At 45.8% G+C, this 20,454-nt stretch overlaps 21 non-coding genes and 1 pseudogene across 21 annotated transcripts; 7 read left to right on the top strand and 15 right to left on the bottom strand.

The window, feature by feature from the left end:
• Positions 1 to 144: 144 nt before the first annotated feature.
• On the top strand, positions 145 to 307 carry LOC135018364 (U1 spliceosomal RNA). Its single transcript, XR_010216074.1, has one exon. It is a non-coding gene; the product is annotated as a U1 spliceosomal RNA (small nuclear RNA).
• A 674-nt stretch (positions 308 to 981) lies between these two features.
• LOC135018329 (U1 spliceosomal RNA) lies at positions 982 to 1,145 on the top strand. Its single transcript, XR_010216043.1, has one exon. It is a non-coding gene; the product is annotated as a U1 spliceosomal RNA (small nuclear RNA).
• A 152-nt stretch (positions 1,146 to 1,297) lies between these two features.
• LOC135018472 (U1 spliceosomal RNA) lies at positions 1,298 to 1,449 on the top strand (annotated as a pseudogene).
• A 685-nt stretch (positions 1,450 to 2,134) lies between these two features.
• On the top strand, positions 2,135 to 2,298 carry LOC135018263 (U1 spliceosomal RNA). The gene has a single exon (XR_010215980.1). It is a non-coding gene; the product is annotated as a U1 spliceosomal RNA (small nuclear RNA).
• A 152-nt stretch (positions 2,299 to 2,450) lies between these two features.
• On the top strand, positions 2,451 to 2,613 carry LOC135018378 (U1 spliceosomal RNA). Its single transcript, XR_010216087.1, has one exon. It is a non-coding gene; the product is annotated as a U1 spliceosomal RNA (small nuclear RNA).
• Positions 2,614 to 3,287: 674 nt separating this feature from the next.
• On the top strand, positions 3,288 to 3,451 carry LOC135018317 (U1 spliceosomal RNA). Its single transcript, XR_010216031.1, has one exon. It is a non-coding gene; the product is annotated as a U1 spliceosomal RNA (small nuclear RNA).
• Positions 3,452 to 3,603: 152 nt separating this feature from the next.
• Positions 3,604 to 3,766, top strand: LOC135018363 (U1 spliceosomal RNA). The gene has a single exon (XR_010216073.1). It is a non-coding gene; the product is annotated as a U1 spliceosomal RNA (small nuclear RNA).
• An 825-nt stretch (positions 3,767 to 4,591) lies between these two features.
• LOC135018409 (U1 spliceosomal RNA) lies at positions 4,592 to 4,754 on the bottom strand. The gene has a single exon (XR_010216114.1). It is a non-coding gene; the product is annotated as a U1 spliceosomal RNA (small nuclear RNA).
• Positions 4,755 to 4,906: 152 nt separating this feature from the next.
• On the bottom strand, positions 4,907 to 5,070 carry LOC135018312 (U1 spliceosomal RNA). Its single transcript, XR_010216027.1, has one exon. It is a non-coding gene; the product is annotated as a U1 spliceosomal RNA (small nuclear RNA).
• Positions 5,071 to 5,744: 674 nt separating this feature from the next.
• On the bottom strand, positions 5,745 to 5,907 carry LOC135018396 (U1 spliceosomal RNA). Its single transcript, XR_010216105.1, has one exon. It is a non-coding gene; the product is annotated as a U1 spliceosomal RNA (small nuclear RNA).
• Positions 5,908 to 6,059: 152 nt separating this feature from the next.
• Positions 6,060 to 6,223, bottom strand: LOC135018320 (U1 spliceosomal RNA). The gene has a single exon (XR_010216034.1). It is a non-coding gene; the product is annotated as a U1 spliceosomal RNA (small nuclear RNA).
• Positions 6,224 to 6,897: 674 nt separating this feature from the next.
• Positions 6,898 to 7,060, bottom strand: LOC135018408 (U1 spliceosomal RNA). The gene has a single exon (XR_010216113.1). It is a non-coding gene; the product is annotated as a U1 spliceosomal RNA (small nuclear RNA).
• Positions 7,061 to 7,212: 152 nt separating this feature from the next.
• LOC135018300 (U1 spliceosomal RNA) lies at positions 7,213 to 7,376 on the bottom strand. The gene has a single exon (XR_010216015.1). It is a non-coding gene; the product is annotated as a U1 spliceosomal RNA (small nuclear RNA).
• A 674-nt stretch (positions 7,377 to 8,050) lies between these two features.
• LOC135018406 (U1 spliceosomal RNA) lies at positions 8,051 to 8,213 on the bottom strand. Its single transcript, XR_010216111.1, has one exon. It is a non-coding gene; the product is annotated as a U1 spliceosomal RNA (small nuclear RNA).
• Positions 8,214 to 8,365: 152 nt separating this feature from the next.
• Positions 8,366 to 8,529, bottom strand: LOC135018299 (U1 spliceosomal RNA). Its single transcript, XR_010216014.1, has one exon. It is a non-coding gene; the product is annotated as a U1 spliceosomal RNA (small nuclear RNA).
• A 674-nt stretch (positions 8,530 to 9,203) lies between these two features.
• Positions 9,204 to 9,366, bottom strand: LOC135018362 (U1 spliceosomal RNA). The gene has a single exon (XR_010216072.1). It is a non-coding gene; the product is annotated as a U1 spliceosomal RNA (small nuclear RNA).
• A 152-nt stretch (positions 9,367 to 9,518) lies between these two features.
• On the bottom strand, positions 9,519 to 9,682 carry LOC135018558 (U1 spliceosomal RNA). Its single transcript, XR_010216247.1, has one exon. It is a non-coding gene; the product is annotated as a U1 spliceosomal RNA (small nuclear RNA).
• A 674-nt stretch (positions 9,683 to 10,356) lies between these two features.
• LOC135018368 (U1 spliceosomal RNA) lies at positions 10,357 to 10,519 on the bottom strand. The gene has a single exon (XR_010216078.1). It is a non-coding gene; the product is annotated as a U1 spliceosomal RNA (small nuclear RNA).
• Positions 10,520 to 10,671: 152 nt separating this feature from the next.
• On the bottom strand, positions 10,672 to 10,836 carry LOC135018421 (U1 spliceosomal RNA). The gene has a single exon (XR_010216125.1). It is a non-coding gene; the product is annotated as a U1 spliceosomal RNA (small nuclear RNA).
• A 671-nt stretch (positions 10,837 to 11,507) lies between these two features.
• LOC135018426 (U1 spliceosomal RNA) lies at positions 11,508 to 11,670 on the bottom strand. The gene has a single exon (XR_010216130.1). It is a non-coding gene; the product is annotated as a U1 spliceosomal RNA (small nuclear RNA).
• A 152-nt stretch (positions 11,671 to 11,822) lies between these two features.
• On the bottom strand, positions 11,823 to 11,987 carry LOC135018512 (U1 spliceosomal RNA). The gene has a single exon (XR_010216202.1). It is a non-coding gene; the product is annotated as a U1 spliceosomal RNA (small nuclear RNA).
• A 972-nt stretch (positions 11,988 to 12,959) lies between these two features.
• Positions 12,960 to 13,125, bottom strand: LOC135018442 (U1 spliceosomal RNA). The gene has a single exon (XR_010216144.1). It is a non-coding gene; the product is annotated as a U1 spliceosomal RNA (small nuclear RNA).
• Between the last annotated feature and the right edge of the window lie 7,329 nt (positions 13,126 to 20,454).

Below are 20,454 nucleotides of genomic sequence, written 5' to 3'. Positions count from 1 at the left end.
TGGTAAAAGTCAGATTTCTTTGTCTCAGATCTTCCTCTAGCCTTGTTCTTCTTTCGAGAGTTCCCTGGTGCTGCCTCAGTTGGATCTCCTTCACTTCACAGGGGGGAACCCGAGCAGCGACCCTCCCCAGCTCTAGCCCAACTCCTACTTACCTGCCAGGTGAGATACTATGATCATGAAGGTGCTTCTCCCAGGGCAAGGCTCACCCATTGCACTCTGGGTGTGCTGCCCCTGCGATTTCCCCAAATGTGGGAAACTTGACTGCATAATTTGTGTTTCCCCTGGTCGGCTCTCGTATAATTCAGATCTCTTTGTCTCAGGTCTCTCTCCAGCCTAGTTTGCTGTCTGTTTCCACTTCTCTTTTCTTCAGCCGCTCCCTTCTATACCCTTGTGCACTATCCTGACTTCTCCTCCCGTCTGCTTACTTTGTGCCTTCCAATGCACAATGCGAACTACAGGTAGTGCTGCAGGGCCCACACCCTTTTACTTGCCTTACAGAGCAGCTCTGGAGCTGTTACAGTGCCCAGCTGCTGCAAGAAATCAGCTTGAATGCTTCAGGGGCTGGGGCATAGCAAACATGAGCCCCACACCAAAGGAGGGTGGAGGTGTTTAATGCAAACTAGGGGTCAGCCAAGCGCCGCAAAAGGCCACCATGCCCTGCACGCCCCTTTTCTCTTTTCATATGCAGACGAGGGTTGAAGCCAACTTTGACCCACTGCTTGGATGACATCACCATATGCAAATCCATCTGCGGCAGGCCTTCCCCCAGGAATGCTTGCACTAGTTGTTGCATTTGGTTTGTTGTTTGGGGGTGCTTCAGTATTAGGCAGCCTTCTGCCCTCCCATGTTCATCTGAAAATATATGTTCTCCCTGCAGTTGTTGTCCCAAGATGAGAGTTCCCTTGTGCTGCCTCAGTTGAATCTCCTTTACTTGACAGAGATGTGCATGAGCAGCGGCCCTCCCCAGCCCTATTCCAAATCATACTTATTTTGCATAGGAGATACCATGGTCATGAAGATTTTTCTCCCAGGGTGAGGTTCATTCATTGCATTTTGGGTATGCTGACCCCTGTGATTTCCCCAAATGTCGGAAACTTGACTGCATTATTTGTGGTAGTGGGAGACTGTGTTTGTGCTTTCCTCTGGTCAGCTCTGGTAAAAGTCAGATTTCTTTGTCTCAGATTTTCCTTTAGCCTTGTTCTTCTTTCGAGAGTTCCCTTGTGCTGCCTCAGTTGGATCTCCTTCACTTTACAGGGGGGTACCCGAGCAGCGACCCTCCCCAGCTCTAGCCCAACTCCTACTTACCTGCCAGGTGAGATACTATGATCATGAAGGTGCTTCTCCCAGGGCAAGGCTCACCCATTGTACTCTGGGTGTGATGCTCCTGCGATTTCCCCAAATGTGGGAATCTTGACTGCATAATTTGTGTTTCCCCTGGTCGGCTCACGTATAATTCAGATCTCTTTGTCTCAGGTCTCTCTCCAGCCTAGTTTGCTGTCTGTTTCCACTTCTCTTTTCTTCAGCCGCTCCCTTCTATACCCTTGTGCACTATCCTGACTTCTCCTCCCATCTGCTTACTTTGTGCCTTCCAATGCACAATGCAAACTACAGGTAGTGCTGCAGGGCCCACACCCTTTTACTTGCCTTACAGAGCAGCTCTGGAGCTGTTACAGTGCCCAGCTGCTGCAAGAAATCAGCTTGAATGCTTCAGGGGCTGGGGCATAGCCAACATGAGCCCCACACCGAAGGAGGGTGGAGGTGTTTAATGCGAACTAGGGGTCATCCAAGCACCGCAAAAGGCTGCCATGCCCTGCACGCCCCTTTTCTCTTTTCATATGCAGATGAGGGTTGAAGCCAACTTTGACCCACTGCTTGGATGACATCACCGTATGCAAATCCATCTGCGGCAGGCCTTCCCCCAGGAATGCTTGCACTAGTTGTTGCATTTGGTTTGTTGTTTGGGGGTGCTTCAGTATTAGGCAGCCTTCTGCCCTCCCATGTTCATCTGAAAATATGTGTTCTCCCTGCAGTTGTTGTCCCCAGATGAGAGTTCCCTTGTGCTGCCTCAGTTGAATCTCCTTTACTTGACAGAGATGTGCATGAGCAGCGGCCCTTCCCAGCCCTATTCCAAATCATACTTATTTTGCATAGGAGATACCATGGTCATGAAGATTGTTCTCCCAGGGTGAGGTTCATTCATTGCATTTTGGGTATGCTGACCTCTGTGATTTCCCCAAATGTGGGAAACTTGACTGCATTATTTGTGGTAGTGGGGGACTGTGTTTGTGCTTTCCTCTGGTCAGCTCTGGTAAAAGTCAGATTTCTTTGTCTCAGATTTTCCTCTAGCCTTGTTCTTCTTTCGAGAGTTCCCTTGTGCTGCCTCAGTTGGATCTCCTTCACTTTACAGGGGGGTACCCGAGCAGCGACCCTCCCCAGCTCTAGCCCAACTCCTACTTACCTGCCAGGTGAGATACTATGATCATGAAGGTGCTTCTCCCAGGGCAAGGCTCACCCATTGCACTCTGGGTGTGCTGCTCCTGCGATTTCCCCAAATGTGGGAAACTTGACTGCATAATTTGTGTTTCCCCTGGTCGGCTCTCGTATAATTCAGATCTCTTTGTCTCAGGTCTCTCTCCAGCCTAGTTTGCTGTCTGTTTCCACTTCTCTTTTCTTGAGCCGCTCCCTTCTATGCCCTTGCGCACTATCCTGACTTCTCCTCCTGTCTGCTTACTTTGTGCCTTCCAACGCACAATGCGAACTACAGGTAGTGCTGCAGGGCCCACACCCTTTTACTTGCCTTACAGAGCAGCTCTGGAGCTGTTACAGTGCCCAGCTGCTGCAAGAATTCAGCTTGAATGCTTCAGGGGCTGGGGCATAGCCAACATGAGCCCCACACCAAAGGAGGGTGGAGGTGTTTAATGCAAACTAGGGGTCAGCCAAGCGCCGCAAAAGGCCACCATGCCCTGCACGCCCCTTTTCTCTTTTCATATGCAGACGAGGGTTGAAGCCAACTTTGACCAACTGCTTGGATGACATCACCATATGCAAATCCATCTGCGGCAGGCCTTCCCCCAGGAATGCTTGCACTAGTTGTTGCATTTGGTTTGTTGTTTGGGGGTGCTTCAGTATTAGGCAGCCTTCTGCCCTCCCATGTTCATCTGAAAATATATGTTCACCCTGCAGTTGTTGTCCCAAGATGAGAGTTCCCTTGTGCTGCCTCAGTTGAATCTCCTTTACTTGACAGAGATGTGCATGAGCAGCGGCCCTCCCCAGCCCTCTTCCAAATCATACTTATTTTGCATAGGAGATACCATGGTCATGAAGATTTTTCTCCCAGGGTGAGGTTCATTCATTGCATTTTGGGTATGCTGACCCCTGTGATTTCCCCAAATGTGGGAAACTCGACTGCATTATTTGTGGTAGTGGGAGGCTGTGTTTGTGATTTCTTCTGGTCAGCTCTGGTAAAAGTCAGATTTCTTTGTTTCAGATTTTCCTTTAGCCTTGTTCTTCTTTCGAGAGTTCCCTTGTGCTGCCTCAGTTGGATCTCCTTCACTTAACAGGGGGGTGCCCGAGCAGCGACCCTCCCTAGCTCTAGCCCAACTCCTACTTACCTGCCAGGTGAGATACTATGATCATGAAGGTGCTTCTCCCAGGGCAAGGCTCACCCATTGCACTCTGGGTGTGCTGCCCCTGCGATTTCCCCAAATGTGGGAAACTTGACTGCATAATTTGTGTTTCCCCTGGTCGGCTCTCGTATAATTCAGATCTCTTTGTCTCAGATCTCTCTCCAGCCTAGTTTGCTGTCTGTTTCCACTTCTCTTTTCTTCAGCCGCTCCCTTCTATACCCTTGTGCACTATCCTGACTTCTCCTCCCGTCTGCTTACTTTGTGCCTTCCAATGCACAATGCAAACTACAGGTAGTGCTGCAGGGCCCACACCCTTTTACTTGCCTTACAGAGCGTCTCTGGAGCTGTTACAGTGCCCAGCTGCTGCAAGAAATCTGCTTGAATGCTTCAGGGGATGGGACATGGCCAACATGAGCCCCACACCAAAGGAGGGTGGAGCAGAAGGCTGCCTAATACTGAAGCACCCCCAAACAACAAACCAAATGCAACAACTAGTGCAAGCATTCCTGGGGGAAGGCCTGCCGCAGATGGATTTGCATACGGTGATGTCATCCAAGCAGTGGGTCAAAGGTGGCTTCAACCCTCGTCTGCATATAAAAACAGAAAAGGGGCGTGCAGGGCATGGTGGCCTTTTGCGGCGCTTGACTGACCCCTAGTTTGCATTAAACACCTCCACCCTCCTTCGGTGTGGGGCTCATGTTGGCTATGCCCCAGCCCCTGAAGCATTCAAGCTGATTTCTTGCAGCAGCTGGCCACTGTAACAGCTCCAGAGCTGCTCTGTAAGGCAAGTAAAAGGGTGTGGGCCCTGCAGCACTACCTGTAGTTTGCATTGTGCATTGGAAGGCACAAAGTAAGCAGACGGGAGAAGTCAGGATAGTGCACAAGGGTATAGAAGGGAGCGGCTGAAGAAAAGAGAAGTGGAAACAGACAGCAAACTAGGCTGGAGAGAGACCTGAGACAAAGAGATCTGAATTATACGAGAGCCGACCAGGGGAAACACAAATTATGCAGTCAAGTTTCCCACATTTGGGGAAATCGCAGGAGCAGCACACCCAGAGTACAATGGGTGAGCCTTGCCCTGGGAGAAGCACCTTCATGATCATAGTATCTCACCTGGCAGGTAAGTAGGAGTTGGGCTAGAGCTGGGGAGGGTCGCTGCTCGGGTACCCCCCTGTAAAGTGAAGGAGATCCAACTGAGGCAGCACAAGGGAACTCTCGAAAGAAGAACAAGGCTAAAGGAAAATCTGAGACAAAGAAATCTGACTTTTACCAGAGCTGACCAGAAGAAATCACAAACACAGCCTCCCACTACCACAAATAATGCAGTCAAGTTTCCCACATTTGGGGAAATCACAGGGGTCAGCATACCCAAAATGCAATGAATAAACCTCACCCTGGGAGAAAAATCTTCATGACCATGGTATCTCCTATGCAAAATAAGTATGATTTGGAATAGGGCTGGGGAGGGCCGCTGCTCATGCACATCTCTGTCAAGTAAAGGAGATTTAACTGAGGCAACACAAGGGAACTCTCATCTGGGGACAACAACTGCAGGGAGAACATATATTTTCAGATGAACATGGGAGGGCAGAAGGCTGCCTAATACTGAAGCACCCCCAAACAACAAACCAAATGCAACAACTAGTGCAAGCATTCCTGGGGGAAGGCCTGCCGCAGATGGATTTGCATATGGTGATGTCATCCAAGCAGTGGGTCAAAGTTGGCTTCAACCCTCGTCTGCATATGAAAAGAGAAAAGGGGCGTGCAGGGCATGGCGGCCTTTTGCGGTGCTTGGATGACCCCTAGTTCGCATTAAACACCTCCACCCTCTTTTGGTGTGGGGCTCATGTTGGCCATGCCCCATCCCCTGAAGCATTCAAGCAGATTTCTTGCAGCAGCTGGGCACTGTAACAGCTCCAGAGCTGCTCTGTAAGGCAAGTAAAAGGGTGTGGGCCCTGCAGCACTACCTGTAGTTTGCATTGTGCATTGGAAGGCACAAAGTAAGCAGACGGGAGGAGAAGTCAGGATAGTGCACAAGGTTATAGAAGGGAGCGGCTGAAGAAAAGAGAAGTGGAAACAGACAGCAAACTAGGCTGGAGAGAGACCTGAGACAAAGAGATCTGAATTATACGAGAGCCGACCAGGGGAAACACAAATTATGCAGTCAAGTTTCCCACATTTGGGGAAATCGCAGGGGCAGCACACCCAGAGTGCAATGGGTGAGCCTTGCCCTGGGAGAAGCACCATCATGATCATAGTATCTCACCTGGCAGGTAAGTAGGAGTTGGGCTAGAGCTGGGGAGGGTCTCTGCTCGGGCACCCCCCTGTCAAGTGAAGGAGATCCAACTGAGGCAGCACAAGGGAACTCTCAAAAGAAGAACAGGGCTAGAGGAAGATCTGAAACAAAGAAATCTGACTTTTACCAGAGCTGACCAGAGGAAAACACAAACACAGTCCCCCACTACCACAAATAAAGCAGTCGAGTTTCCCACATTTGGGGAAATCACAGGGGTCAGCATACCCAGAATGCAATGAATGAACCTCACCCTGGGAGAATAATCTTCATGACCATGGTATGTCCTATGCAAAATAAGTATGATTTGGGATAGAGCTGGGGTGGGCCGCTGCTCAGGCACATCTCTGTCAAGTTAAGGAGTTTCAACTGAGGCAGCACAAGGGAACTCTCATCTGGGGACAACAACTGCAGGGAGACCACATCTTTTCAGATGAACATGGGAGGGCAGAAGGCTGCCTAATACTGAAGCACCCCCAAACAACAAACCAAATGCAACAACTAGTGCAAGCATTCCTGGGGGAAGTTCTGCAGAAGACGGATTTGCATACGGTGATGTCATCCAAGCAGTGGGTCAAAGTTGGCTTCAACCCTCATCTGCATATGAAAAGAGAAAAGGGGCGTGCAGGGCATGGCGGCTTTTTGCGGTGCTTGGATGACCCCTAGTTCGCATTAAACACCTCCACCTTCCTTTGGTGTGGGGCTCATGTTGGCCATGACCCATCCCCTGAAGCATTCAAGCTGATTTCTTGCAGCAGCTGGGCACTGTAACAGCTCCAGAGCTGCTCTGTAAGGCAAGTAAAAGGGTGTGGGCCCTGCAGCACTACCTGTAGTTTGCATTGTGCATTGGAAGGCACAAAGTAAGCAGACGGGAGGAGAAGTCAGGATAGTGCACAAGGGTATAGAAGGGAGCGGCTGAAGAAAAGAGAAGTGGAAACAGACAGCAAACTAGGCTGGAGAGAGACCTGAGACAAAGAGATCTGAATTATACGAGAGCCGACCAGGGGAAACACAAATTATGCAGTCAAGTTTCCCACATTTGGGGAAATCGCAGGAGCAGCACACCCAGAGTACAATGGGTGAGCCTTGCCCTGGGAGAAGCACCTTCATGATCATAGTATCTCACCTGGCAGGTAAGTAGGAGTTGGGCTAGAGCTGGGGAGGGTCGCTGCTCGGGTACCCCCCTGTAAAGTGAAGGAGATCCAACTGAGGCAGCACAAGGGAACTCTCGAAAGAAGAACAAGGCTAAAGGAAAATCTGAGACAAAGAAATCTGACTTTTACCAGAGCTGACCAGAGGAAAGCACAAACACAGTCTCCCACTACCACAAATAATGCAGTCAAGTTTCCCACATTTGGGGAAATCACAGGGGTCAGCATACCCAAAATGCAATGAATGAACCTCACCCTGGGAGAAAAATCTTCATGACCATGGTATCTCCTATGCAAAATAAGTATGATTTGGAATAGGGCTGGGGAGGGCCGCTGCTCATGCACATCTCTGTCAAGTAAAGGAGATTCAACTGAGGCAGCACAAGGGAACTCTCATCTTGGGACAACAACTGCAGGGAGAACACATATTTTCAGATGAACATGGGAGGGCAGAAGGCTGCCTAATACTGAAGCACCTCCAAACAACAAACCAAATGCAACAACTAGTGCAAGCATTCCTGGGGGAAGGCCTGCCGCAGATGGATTTGCATATGGTGATGTCATCCAAGCAGTGGGTCAAAGTTGGCTTCAACCCTCGTCTGCATATGAAAACAGAAAAGGGGCGTGCAGGGCATGGTGGCCTTTTGCGGCGCTTGTCTGACCCCTAGTTTGCATTAAACACCTCCACCCTCCTTCGGTGTGGGGCTCATGTTGGCTATGCCCCAGCCCCTGAAGCATTCAAGCTGATTTCTTGCAGCAGCTGGGCACTGTAACAGCTCCAGAGCTGCTCTGTAAGGCAAGTAAAAGGGTGTGGGCCCTGCAGCACTACCTGTAGTTTGCATTGTGCATTGGAAGGCACAAAGTAAGCAGACGGGAGGAGAAGTCAGGATAGTGCACAAGGGTATAGAAGGGAGCGGCTGAAGAAAAGAGAAGTGGAAACAGACAGCAAACTAGGCTGGAGAGAGACCTGAGACAAAGAGATCTGAATTATACGAGAGCCGACCAGGGGAAACACAAATTATGCAGTCAAGTTTCCCACATTTGGGGAAATCGCAGGAGCAGCACACCCAGAGTACAATGGGTGAGCCTTGCCCTGGGAGAAGCACCTTCATGATCATAGTATCTCACCTGGCAGGTAAGTAGGAGTTGGGCTAGAGCTGGGGAGGGTCGCTGCTCGGGTACCCCCCTGTAAAGTGAAGGAGATCCAACTGAGGCAGCACAAGGGAACTCTCGAAAGAAGAACAAGGCTAAAGGAAAATCTGAGACAAAGAAATCTGACTTTTACCAGAGCTGACCAGAGGAAAGCACAAACACAGTCTCCCACTACCACAAATAATGCAGTCAAGTTTCCCACATTTGGGGAAATCACAGGGGTCAGCATACCCAAAATGCAATGAATGAACCTCACCCTGGGAGAAAAATCTTCATGACCATGGTATCTCCTATGCAAAATAAGTATGATTTGGAATAGGGCTGGGGAGGGCCGCTGCTCATGCACATCTCTGTCAAGTAAAGGAGATTCAACTGAGGCAGCACAAGGGAACTCTCATCTTGGGACAACAACTGCAGGGAGAACACATATTTTCAGATGAACATGGGAGGGCAAAAGGCTGCCTAATACTGAAGCACCCCCAAACAACAAACCAAATGCAACAACTAGTGCAAGCATTCCTGGGGGAAGTTCTGCAGAAGACGGATTTGCATACGGTGATGTCATCCAAGCAGTGGGTCAAAGTTGGCTTCAACCCTCATCTGCATATGAAAAGAGAAAAGGGGCGTGCAGGGCATGGCGGCCTTTTGCGGTGCTTGGATGACCCCTAGTTCGCATTAAACACCTCCACCCTCCTTTGGTGTGGGGCTCATGTTGGCCATGCCCCATCCCCTGAAGCATTCAAGCTGATTTCTTGCAGCAGCTGGGCACTGTAACAGCTCCAGAGCTGCTCTGTAAGGCAAGTAAAAGGGTGTGGGCCCTGCAGCACTACATGTAGTGTGCATTGTGCATTGGAAGGCACAAAGTAAGCAGACGGGAGGAGAAGTCAGGATAGTGCACAAGGGTATAGAAGGGAGCGGCTGAAGAAAAGAGAAGTGGAAACAGACAGCAAACTAGGCTGGAGAGAGACCTGAGACAAAGAGATCTGAATTATACGAGAGCCGACCAGGGGAAACACAAATTATGCAGTCAAGTTTCCCACATTTGGGGAAATCGCAGGGGCAGCACACCCAGAGTGCAATGGGTGAGCCTTGCCCTGGGAGAAGCACCTTCATGATCATAGTATCTCACCTGGCAGGTAAGTAGGAGTTGGGCTAGAGCTGGGGAAAGTCGCTGTTCGGGCACCCCCCTGTCAAGTGAAAGAGATCCAACTGAGGCAGCACAAGGGAACTCTCGAAAGAAGAACAAGGCTAGAGGAAGATCTGAGACAAAGAAATCTGACTTTTTCCAGAGCTGACCAGAGGAAAGCACAAACACAGTCCCCCACTACCACAAATAATGCAGTCGAGTTTCCCACATTTGGGGAAATCACAGGGGTCAGCATACCCAAAATGCAATAAATGAACCTCACCCTGGGAGAACAATCTTCATGACCATGGTATCTCCTATGCAAAATAAGTATGATTTGGGATAGGGCTGGGGAGGGCCGCTGCTCATGCACATCTCTGTCAAGTAAAGGAGATTCAACTGAGGCAGCACAAGGAAACTCTCATCTGGGGACAACAACTGCAGGGAGAACACATATTTTCAGATGAACATGGGAGGGCAGAAGGCTGCCTAATACTGAAGCACCCCCAAACAACAAACCAAATGCAACAACTAGTACAAGCATTCCTGGGGGAAGTTCTGCAGAAGACGGAATTGCATACGGTGATGTCATCCAAGCAGTGGGCCAAAGTTGGCTGGAACCCTCATCTGCATATGAAAAGAGAAAAGGGGTATGCAGGGCATGGCGGCCTTTTGCGGCGCTTGGATGACCCTTAGTTCGCATTAAACACCTCCACCCTCCTTCGGTGTGGGGCTCATGTTGGCCATGCCCCATCCCCTGAAGCATTCAAGCTGATTTCTTGCAGCAGCTTGGCACTGTAACAGCTCCAGAGCTGTTCAGTAAGGCAAGTAAAAGGGTGTGGGCCCTGCAGCACTACCTGTAGTTTGCATTGCGCATTGGAAGGCACAAAGTAAGCAGACAGGAGGAGAAGTCAGGATAGTGCACAAGGGTATAAAAGGGAGCGGCTCAAGAAAAGAGAAGTTGAAACAGACAGCAAACTAGGCTGGAGAGAGACCTGAGACAAAGAGATCTGAATTATACGAGACCTGACCAGGGGAAACACAAATTATGCAGTCAAGTTTCCCACATTTGGGGAAATCGCAGGGGCAGCACACCCAGAGTGCAATGGGTGAGCCTTGCCCTGGGAGAAGCACCTTCATGATCATAGTATCTCACCTGGCAGGTAAGTAGGAGTTGGGCTAGAGCTGGGGAGGGTCGCTGCTCGGGCACCCCCCTGTCAAGTGAAGGAGATCCAACTGAGGCAGCACAAGGAAACTCTCGAAAGAAGAACAAGGCTAGAGGAAGATCTGAAACAAAGAAATTTGACTTTTACCAGAGCTGACCAGAGGAAAACACAAACACAGTCCCCCACTACCAACAAATAAAGCAGTCGCGTTTCCCACATTTGGGGAAATCACAGAGGTCAGCATACCCAGAATGCAATGAATGAACCTCACCCTGGGAGAGTAATCTTCATGACCATGGTATCTCCTATGCAAAATAAGTATGATTTGGGATAGGGCTGGGGAGGGCCGCTGCTCATGCACATCTCTGTCAAGTAAAGGAGATTCAACTGAGGCAGCACAAGGGAACTCTCATCTGGGGACAACAACTGCAGGGAGAACACATATTTTCAGATGAACATGGGAGGGCAGAAGGCTGCCTAATACTGAAGCACCCCCAAACAACAAACCAAATGCAACAACTAGTGCAAGCATTCCTGGGGGAAGTTCTGCAGAAGACGGATTTGCATACGGTGATGTCATCCAAGCAGTGGGTCAAAGTTGGCTTCAACCCTCATCTGCATATGAAAAGAGAAAAGGGGCGTGCAGGGCATGGCGGCCTTTTGCGGTGCTTGGATGACCCCTAGTTCGCATTAAACACCCCCACCCTCCTTTGGTGTGGGGCTCATGTTTGCCATGCCCCATCCCCTGAAGCATTCAAGCTGATTTATTGCAGCAGCTGGGCACTGTAACAGCTCCAGAGCTGCTCTGAACGGCAAGTAAAAGGGTGTGGGCCCTGCAGCACTACCTGTAGTTTGCATTGTGCATTGGAAGGCACAAAGTAAGCAGACGGGAGAAGTCAGGATAGTGCGCAAGGGCATAGAAGGGAGCGGCTCAAGAAAAGAGAAGTTGAAACAGACAGCAAACTAGGCTGGAGAGAGACCTGAGACAAAGAGATCTGAATTATACGAGAGCCGACCAGGGGAAACACAAATTATGCAGTCAAGTTTCCCACATTTGGGGAAATCGCAGGAGCAGCACACCCAGAGTGCAATGGGTGAGCCTTGCCCTGGGAGAAGCACCTTCCTGATTATAGTATCTCACCTGGCAGGTAAGTAGGAGTTGGGCTAGAGCTTGGGAGGGTCGCTGCTCGGGCACCCCCCTGTCAAGTGAAGGAGATCCAACTGAGGCAGCACTAGGAAACTCTCGAAAGAAGAACAAGGCTAGAGGAAGATCTGAGACAAAGAAATCTGACTTTTACCAGAGCTGACCAGAGGAAAGCACAAACACAGTCCCCCACTACCACAAATAATGCAGTCGAGTTTCCCCAAATTTGGGAAAATCACAGGGGTCAGCATACCCAGAATGCAATGAATGAACCTCACCCTGGGAGAACAATCTTCATGACCATGGTATCTCCTATGCAAAATAAGTATGATTTAGGATAGGGCTGGGGAGGGCCGCTGCTCAGGCACATCTCTGTCAAGTAAAGGAGATTCAACTGAGGCAGCACAAGGGAACTCTCATCTGGGGACAACAACTGCAGGGAGAACACATATTTTCAGATGAACATGGGAGGGCAGAAGGCTGCCTAATACTGAAGCACCCCCAAACAACAAACCAAATGCAACAACTAGTGCAAGCATTCCTGGGGGAAGGCCTGCAGCAGATGGATTTGCATACGGTGATGTCATCCAAGCAGTGGGTCAAAGTTGGCTTCAACCCTCGTCTGCATATGAAAAGAGAAAAGGGGCGTGCAGGGCATGGCGGCCTTTTGCGGCGCTTGGATGACCCCTAGTTCGCATTAAACACCTCCACCCTCCTTCGGTGTGGGGCTCATGTTGGCTATGCCCCAGCCCCTGAAGCATTCAAGCTGATTTCTTGCAGCAGCTGGGCACTGTAACAGCTCCAGAGCTGCTCTGTACGGCAAGTAAAAGGGTGTGGGCCCTGCAGCACTACCTGTAGTTTGCATTGTGCATTGGAAGGCACAAAGTAAGCAGACAGGAGGAGAAGTCAGGATAGTGCACAAGGGTATAAAAGGAAGGGGCTCATGAAAAAAGAAGTGGAAACAGACAGCAAACTAGGCTGGAGAGAGACCTGAGACAAAGAGATCTGAATTATACGAGAGCCGACCAGGGGAAACACAAATTATGCAGTCAAGCTTCCCACATTTGGGGAAATCAGAGTGCAATGGGTGAGCCTTGCCCTGGGAGAAGCACCTTTATGATCATAGTATCTCACCTGGCAGGTAAGTAGGAGTTGGGCTAGAGCTGGGGAGGGTCGCTGCTCGGGCACCCCCCTGTCAAGTGAAAGAGATCCAACTGAGGCAGCACAAGGGAACTCTCGAAAGAAGAACAAGGCTAGAGGAAGATCTGAGACAAATAAATCTGACTTTTACCAGAGCTGACCAGAGGAAAGCACAAACACAGTCCCCCCACTACCACAAATAATGCAGTCGAGTTTCCCCACATTTGGGGAAATCACAGGGGTCAGCATACCCAGAATACAATGAATGAACCTCACCCTGGGAGAACAATCTTCATGACCATGGTATCTCCTATGCAAAATAAGTATGATTTGGGATAGGGCTGGGGAGGGCCGCTGCTCAGGCACATCTCTGTCAAGTAAAGGAGATTCAACTGAGGCAGCACAAGGGAACTCTCATCTGGGGACAACAACTGCAGGGAGAACACATATTTTCAGATGAACATGGAGGGCAGAAGGCTGCCTAATACTGAAGCACCCCCAAACAACAAACCAAATGCAACAACTAGTGCAAGCATTCCTGGGGGAAGGCCTGCAGCAGATGAATTTTAAAGCCTCCTGTTAGTGCTTCATCTACACGTTATAGCCCTGAATTTTCCAATGCCTATCTCTTTGCAAAAGAGAGATATCGGCAAGGAATAGCTGTATTGTACCTTTGCATTTTTCTCCCCAAACGAAAGACACTAGAATGAAAATTTTAAAGCCTCCTGTTAGTGCTTCATCTACACGTTATAGCCCTGAATTTTCCAATGCCTATCTCTGTGCAAAAGAGAGATATCGGCAAGGAAATGCTGTATTGTACCTTTGCATTTTTCTCCCAAACGAAAGACACTAGAATGAAAATTTTAAAGCCTCCTGTTAGTGCTTCATCTACACGTTATAGCCCTGCATTTTCCAATGCCTATCTCTTTGCAAAAGAGAGATATCGGCAAGGAAAAGCTGCATTGTACCTTTGCATTTTTCTCCCAAACGAAAGACACTAGAATGAAAATTGTAAAGCCTCCTGTTAGTGCTTCATCTACACGTTATAGCCCTGCATTTTCCAATGCCTAGCTCTTTGCAAAAGAGAGATATTGGCAAGGAAAAGCTGTATTGTACCTTTGCATTTTTCTCCCAAACGAAGGACACTAGGTTGAAAATTTTAAAGCCTCCTATTAGTGCTTCATCTACACGTTATAGCCCTGAATTTTCCAATGCCTATCTCTTTGCAAAAGAGAGATATCGGCAAGGAAAAGCTGCATTGTACTTTTGCATTTTTCTCCAAACGAAAGACACTAGAATGAAAATTTTAAAGCCTCCTTTTAGTGCTTCATCTACACGTAATAGTCCTGAATTTTCCAATGCCTATCTCTTTGCAAAAGAGAGATATCGGCAAGGAAATGCTGTATTGTACCTTTGCATTTTTCTCCCAAACGAAAGACACTAGAATGAAAATTTTAAAGCCTCCTGTTAGTGCTTCATCTACACGTTATAGCCCTGCATTTTCCTATGCCTATCTCTTTGCAAAAGAGAGATATCGGCAAGGAAAAGCTGTATTGTACCTTTGCATTTTTCTCCCAAACGAAAGACACTAGAATGAAAATTGTAAAGCCTCCTGTTAGTGCTTCATCTACACGTTATAGCCCTGAATTTTCCAATGCCTATCTCTTTGCAAAAGAGAGATATCGGCAAGGAAAAACTGTATTGTACCTTTGCATTTTTCTCCCAAACGAAAGACACTAGAATGAAAATTTTAAAGCCTCCTGTTAGTGCTTCATCTACACGTTATAGCCCTGAATTTTCCAATGCCTAGCTCTTTGCAAAAGAGAGATATTGGCAAGGAAAAGCTGTATTGTACCTTTGCATTTTTCTCCCAAACGAAGGACACTAGATTGAAAATTTTAAAGCCTCCTATTAGTGCTTCATCTACACGTTATAGCCCTGAATTTTCCAATGCCTATCTCTTTGCAAAAGAGAGATATCGGCAAGGAAAAGCTGCATTGTACTTTTGCATTTTTCTCCCAAACGAAAGACACTAGAATGAAAATTTTAAAGCCTCCTTTTAGTGCTTCATCTACACGTTATAGCCCTGCATTTTCCAATGCCTATCTCTTTGCAAAAGAGAGATATCGGCAAGGAAAAGCTGTATTGTACCTTTGCATTTTTCTCCCAAACGAAAGACACTAGAATGAAAATTGTAAAGCCTCCTGTTAGTGCTTCATCTACACGTTATAGCCCTGAATTTTCCAATGCCTATCTCTTTGCAAAAGAGAGATATCGGCAAGGAAAAACTGTATTGTACCTTTGCATTTTTCTCCCAAACGAAAGACACTAGAATGAAAATTTTAAAGCCTCCTGTTAGTGCTTCATCTACACGTTATAGCCCTGAATTTTCCAATGCCTAGCTCTTTGCAAAAGAGAGATATCGGCAAGGAAAAGCTGTATTGTACCTTTGCATTTTTCTCCCAAACGAAGGACACTAGAATGAAAATTTTAAAGGCCTCCTGTTAGTGCTTCATCTACACGTTATAGCCCTGAATTTTCCAATGCCTATCTCTTTGCAAAAGAGAGATATCGGCAAGGAAAAGCTGTATTGTACCTTTGCATTTTTCTCCCAAACGAAAGACACTAGAATGAAAATTTTAAAGCCTCCTGTTAGTGCTTCATCTACACGTTATAGCCCTGAATTTTCCAATGCCTATCTCTGTGCAAAAGAGAGATATCGGCAAGGAAATGCTGTATTGTACCTTTGCATTTTTCTCCCAAACGAAAGACACTAGAATGAAAATTTTAAAGCCTCCTGTTAGTGCTTCATCTACACGTTATAGCCCTGCATTTTCCAATGCCTATCTCTTTGCAAAAGAGAGATATCGGCAAGGAAATGCTGCATTGTACCTTTGCATTTTTCTCCCAAACGAAAGACACTAGAATGAAAATTGTAAAGCCTCCTGTTAGTGCTTCATCTACACACGTTAGCCCTGCATTTTCCAATGCCTAGCTCTTTGCAAAAGAGAGATATTGGCAAGGAAAAGCTGTATTGTACCTTTGCATTTTTCTCCCAAACGAAGGACACTAGATTGAAAATTTTAAAGCCTCCTATTAGTGCTTCATCTACACGTTATAGCCCTGAATTTTCCAATGCCTATCTCTTTGCAAAAGAGAGATATCGGCAAGGAAAAGCTGCATTGTACTTTTGCATTTTTCTCCCAAACGAAAGACACTAGAATGAAAATTGTAAAGCCTCCTGTTAGTGCTTCATCTACACGTTATAGCCCTGAATTTTCCAATGCCTATCTCTTTGCAAAAGAGAGATATCGGCAAGGAAAAACTGTATTGTACCTTTGCATTTTTCTCCCAAACGAAAGACACTAGAATGAAAATTGTAAAGCCTCCTGTTAGTGCTTCATCTACACGTTATAGCCCTGCATTTTCCAATGCCTAGCTCTTTGCAAAAGAGAGATATTGGCAAGGAAAAGCTGTATTGTACCTTTGCATTTTTCTCCCAAACGAAGGACACTAGATTGAAAATTTTAAAGCCTCCTATTAGTGCTTCATCTACACCTTATAGCCCTGAATTTTCCAATGCCTATCTCTTTGCAAAAGAGAGATATCGGCAAGGAAAAGCTGCATTGTACTTTTGCATTTTTCTCCCAAACGAAAGACACTAGAATGAAAATTTTAAAGCCTCCTTTTAGTGCTTCATCTACACGTTATAGCCCTGCATTTTCCAATGCCTATCTCTTTGCAAAAGAGAGATATCGGCAAGGAAAAGCTGTATTGTACCTTTGCATTTTTCTCCCAAACGAAAGACACTAGAATGAAAATTGTAAAGCCTCCTGTTAGTGCTTCATCTACACGTTATAGCCCTGAATTTTCCAATGCCTATCTCTTTGCAAAAGAGAGATATCGGCAAGGAAAAACTGTATTGTACCTTTGCATTTTTCTCCCAAACGAAAGACACTAGAATGAAAATTTTAAAGCCTCCTGTTAGTGCTTCATCTACACGTTATAGCCCTGAATTTTCCAATGCCTAGCTCTTTGCAAAAGAGAGATATCGGCAAGGAAAAGCTGCATTGTACTTTTGCATTTTTCTCCCAAACGAAAGACACTAGAATGAAAATTTTAAAGCCTCCTTTTAGTGCTTCATCTACACGTAATAGTCCTGAATTTTCCAATGCCTATCTCTTTGCAAAAGAGAGATATCGGCAAGGAAATGCTGTATTGTACCTTTGCATTTTTCTCCCAAACGAAAGACACTAGAATGAAAATTTTAAAGCCTCCTGTTAGTGCTTCATCTACACGTTATAGCCCTGCATTTTCCAATGCCTATCTCTTTGCAAAAGAGAGATATCGGCAAGGAAAAGCTGTATTGTACCTTTGCATTTTTCTCCCAAACGAAAGACACTAGAATGAAAATTGTAAAGCCTCCTGTTAGTGCTTCATCTACACGTTATAGCCCTGAATTTTCCAATGCCTATCTCTTTGCAAAAGAGAGATATCGGCAAGGAAAAACTGTATTGTACCTTTGCATTTTTCTCCCAAACGAAAGACACTAGAATGAAAATTGTAAAGCCTCCTGTTAGTGCTTCATCTACACGTTATAGCCCTGCATTTTCCAATGCCTAGCTCTTTGCAAAAGAGAGATATTGGCAAGGAAAAGCTGTATTGTACCTTTGCATTTTTCTCCCAAACGAAGGACACTAGATTGAAAATTTTAAAGCCTCCTATTAGTGCTTCATCTACACGTTATAGCCCTGCATTTTCCAATGCCTATCTCTTTGCAAAAGAGAGATATCGGCAAGGAAAAGCTGCAATGTACTTTTGCATTTTTCTCCCAAACGAAAGACACTAGAATGAAAATTTTAAAGCCTCCTTTTAGTGCTTCATCTACACGTAATAGTCCTGAATTTTCCAATGCCTATCTCTTTGCAAAAGAGAGATATCGTCAAGGAAATGCTGTATTGTACCTTTGCATTTTTCTCCCAAACGAAAGACACTAGAATGAAAATTTTAAAGCCTCCTGTTAGTGCTTCATCTACACGTTATAGCCCTGCATTTTCCAATGCCTATCTCTTTGCAAAAGAGAGATATCGGCAAGGAAAAGCTGTATTGTACCTTTGCATTTTTCTCCCAAACGAAAGACACTAGAATGAAAATTGTAAAGCCTCCTGTTAGTGCTTCATCTACACGTTATAGCCCTGAATTTTCCAATGCCTATCTCTTTGCAAAAGAGAGATATCGGCAAGGAAAAACTGTATTGTACCTTTGCATTTTTCTCCCAAACGAAAGACACTAGAATGAAAATTTTAAAGCCTCCTGTTAGTGCTTCATCTACACGTTATAGCCCTGAATTTTCCAATGCCTAGCTCTTTGCAAAAGAGAGATATTGGCAAGGAAAAGCTGTATTGTACCTTTGCATTTTTCTCCCAAACGAAGGACACTAGATTGAAAATTTTAAAGCTTCCTATTAGTGCTTCATCTACACGTTATAGCCCTGAATTTTCCAATGCCTATCTCTTTGCAAAAGAGAGATATCGGCAAGGAAAAGCTGTATTGTACCTTTGCATTTTTCTCCCAAACGAAGGACACTAGAATGAAAATTTTAAAGCCTCCTGTTAGTGCTTCATCTACACGTTATAGCCCTGAATTTTCCAATGCCTAGCTCTTTGCAAAAGAGAGATATTGGCAAGGAAAAGCTGTATTGTACCTTTGCATTTTTCTCCCAAACGAAGGACACTAGATTGAAAATTTTAAAGCCTCCTATTAGTGCTTCATCTACACGTTATAGCCCTGAATTTTCCAATGCCTAGCTCTTTGCAAAAGAGAGATATTGGCAAGGAAAAGCTGTATTGTACCTTTGCATTTTTCTCCCAAACGAAGGACACTAGATTGAAAATTTTAAAGCCTCCTATTAGTGCTTCATCTACACGTTATAGCCCTGAATTTTCCAATGCCTATCTCTTTGCAAAAGAGAGATATCGGCAAGGAAAAGCTGCATTGTACTTTTGCATTTTTCTCCCAAACGAAAGACACTAGAATGAAAATTTTAAAGCCTCCTTTTAGTGCTTCATCTACACGTAATAGTCCTGAATTTTCCAATACCTATCTCTTTGCAAAAGAGAGATATCGGCAAGGAAATGCTGTATTGTACCTTTGCATTTTTCTCCCAAACGAAAGACACTAGAATGAAAATTTTAAAGCCTCCTGTTAGTGCTTCATCTACACGTTATAGCCCTGCATTTTCCAATGCCTATCTCTTTGCAAAAGAGAGATATCGGCAAGGAAAAGCTGTATTGTACCTTTGCATTTTTCTCCCAAACGAAAGACACTAGAATGAAAATTGTAAAGCCTCCTGTTAGTGCTTCATCTACACGTTATAGCCCTGAATTTTCCAATGCCTATCTCTTTGCAAAAGAGAGATATCGGCAAGGAAAAACTGTATTGTACCTTTGCATTTTTCTCCCAAACGAAAGACACTAGAATGAAAATTTGAAAGCCTCCTGTTAGTGCTTCATCTACACGTTATAGCCCTGAATTTTCCAATGCCTAGCTCTTTGCAAAAGAGAGATATTGGCAAGGAAAAGCTGTATTGTACCTTTGCATTTTTCTCCCAAACGAAGGACACTAGATTGAAAATTTTAAAGCCTCCTATTAGTGCTTCATCTACACGTTATAGCCCTGAATTTTCCAATGCCTATCTCTTTGCAAAAGAGAGATATCGGCAAGGAAAAACTGTATTGTACCTTTGCATTTTTCTCCAAACGAAAGACACTAGAATGAAAATTGTAAAGCCTCCTGTTAGTGCTTCATCTACACGTTATAGCCCTGCATTTTCCAATGCCTAGCTCTTTGCAAAAGAGAGATATTGGCAAGGAAAAGCTGTATTGTACCTTTGCATTTTTCTCCCAAACGAAGGACACTAGATTGAAAATTTTAAAGCCTCCTATTAGTGCTTCATCTACACGTTATAGCCCTGAATTTTCCAATGCCTAGCTCTTTGCAAAAGAGAGATATTGGCAAGGAAAAGGTGTATTGTACCTTTGCATTTTTCTCCCAAACGAAGGACACTAGATTGAAAATTTTAAAGCCTCCTATTAGTGCTTCATCTACACGTTATAGCCCTGAATTTTCCAATGCCTATCTCTTTGCAAAAGAGAGATATCGGCAAGGAAAAGCTGCATTGTACTTTTGCATTTTTCTCCCAAACGAAAGACACTAGAATGAAAATTTTAAAGCCTCCTTTTAGTGCTTCATCTACACGTAATAGTCCTGAATTTTCCAATGCCTATCTCTTTGCAAAAGAGAGATATCGGCAAGGAAATGCTGTATTGTACCTTTGCATTTTTCTCCCAAACGAAAGACACTAGAATGAAAATTTTAAAGCCTCCTGTTAGTGCTTCATCTACACGTTATAGCCCTGCATTTTCCAATGCCTATCTCTTTGCAAAAGAGAGATATCGGCAAGGAAAAGCTGTATTGTACCTTTGCATTTTTCTCCCAAACGAAAGACACTAGAATGAAAATTGTAAAGCCTCCTGTTAGTGCTTCATCTACACGTTATAGCCCTGAATTTTCCAATGCCTATCTCTTTGCAAAAGAGAGATATCGGCAAGGAAAAACTGTATTGTACCTTTGCATTTTTCTCCCAAACGAAAGACA

This window comes from Pseudophryne corroboree, unplaced genomic scaffold (assembly GCF_028390025.1).
Source record: "Pseudophryne corroboree isolate aPseCor3 unplaced genomic scaffold, aPseCor3.hap2 scaffold_322, whole genome shotgun sequence".
Taxonomy (NCBI): Eukaryota; Metazoa; Chordata; class Amphibia; order Anura; family Myobatrachidae; genus Pseudophryne; species Pseudophryne corroboree.
Note: the sequence above shows the minus strand (reverse complement) of the source record. Positions and strands in the feature narration are given on the sequence as shown.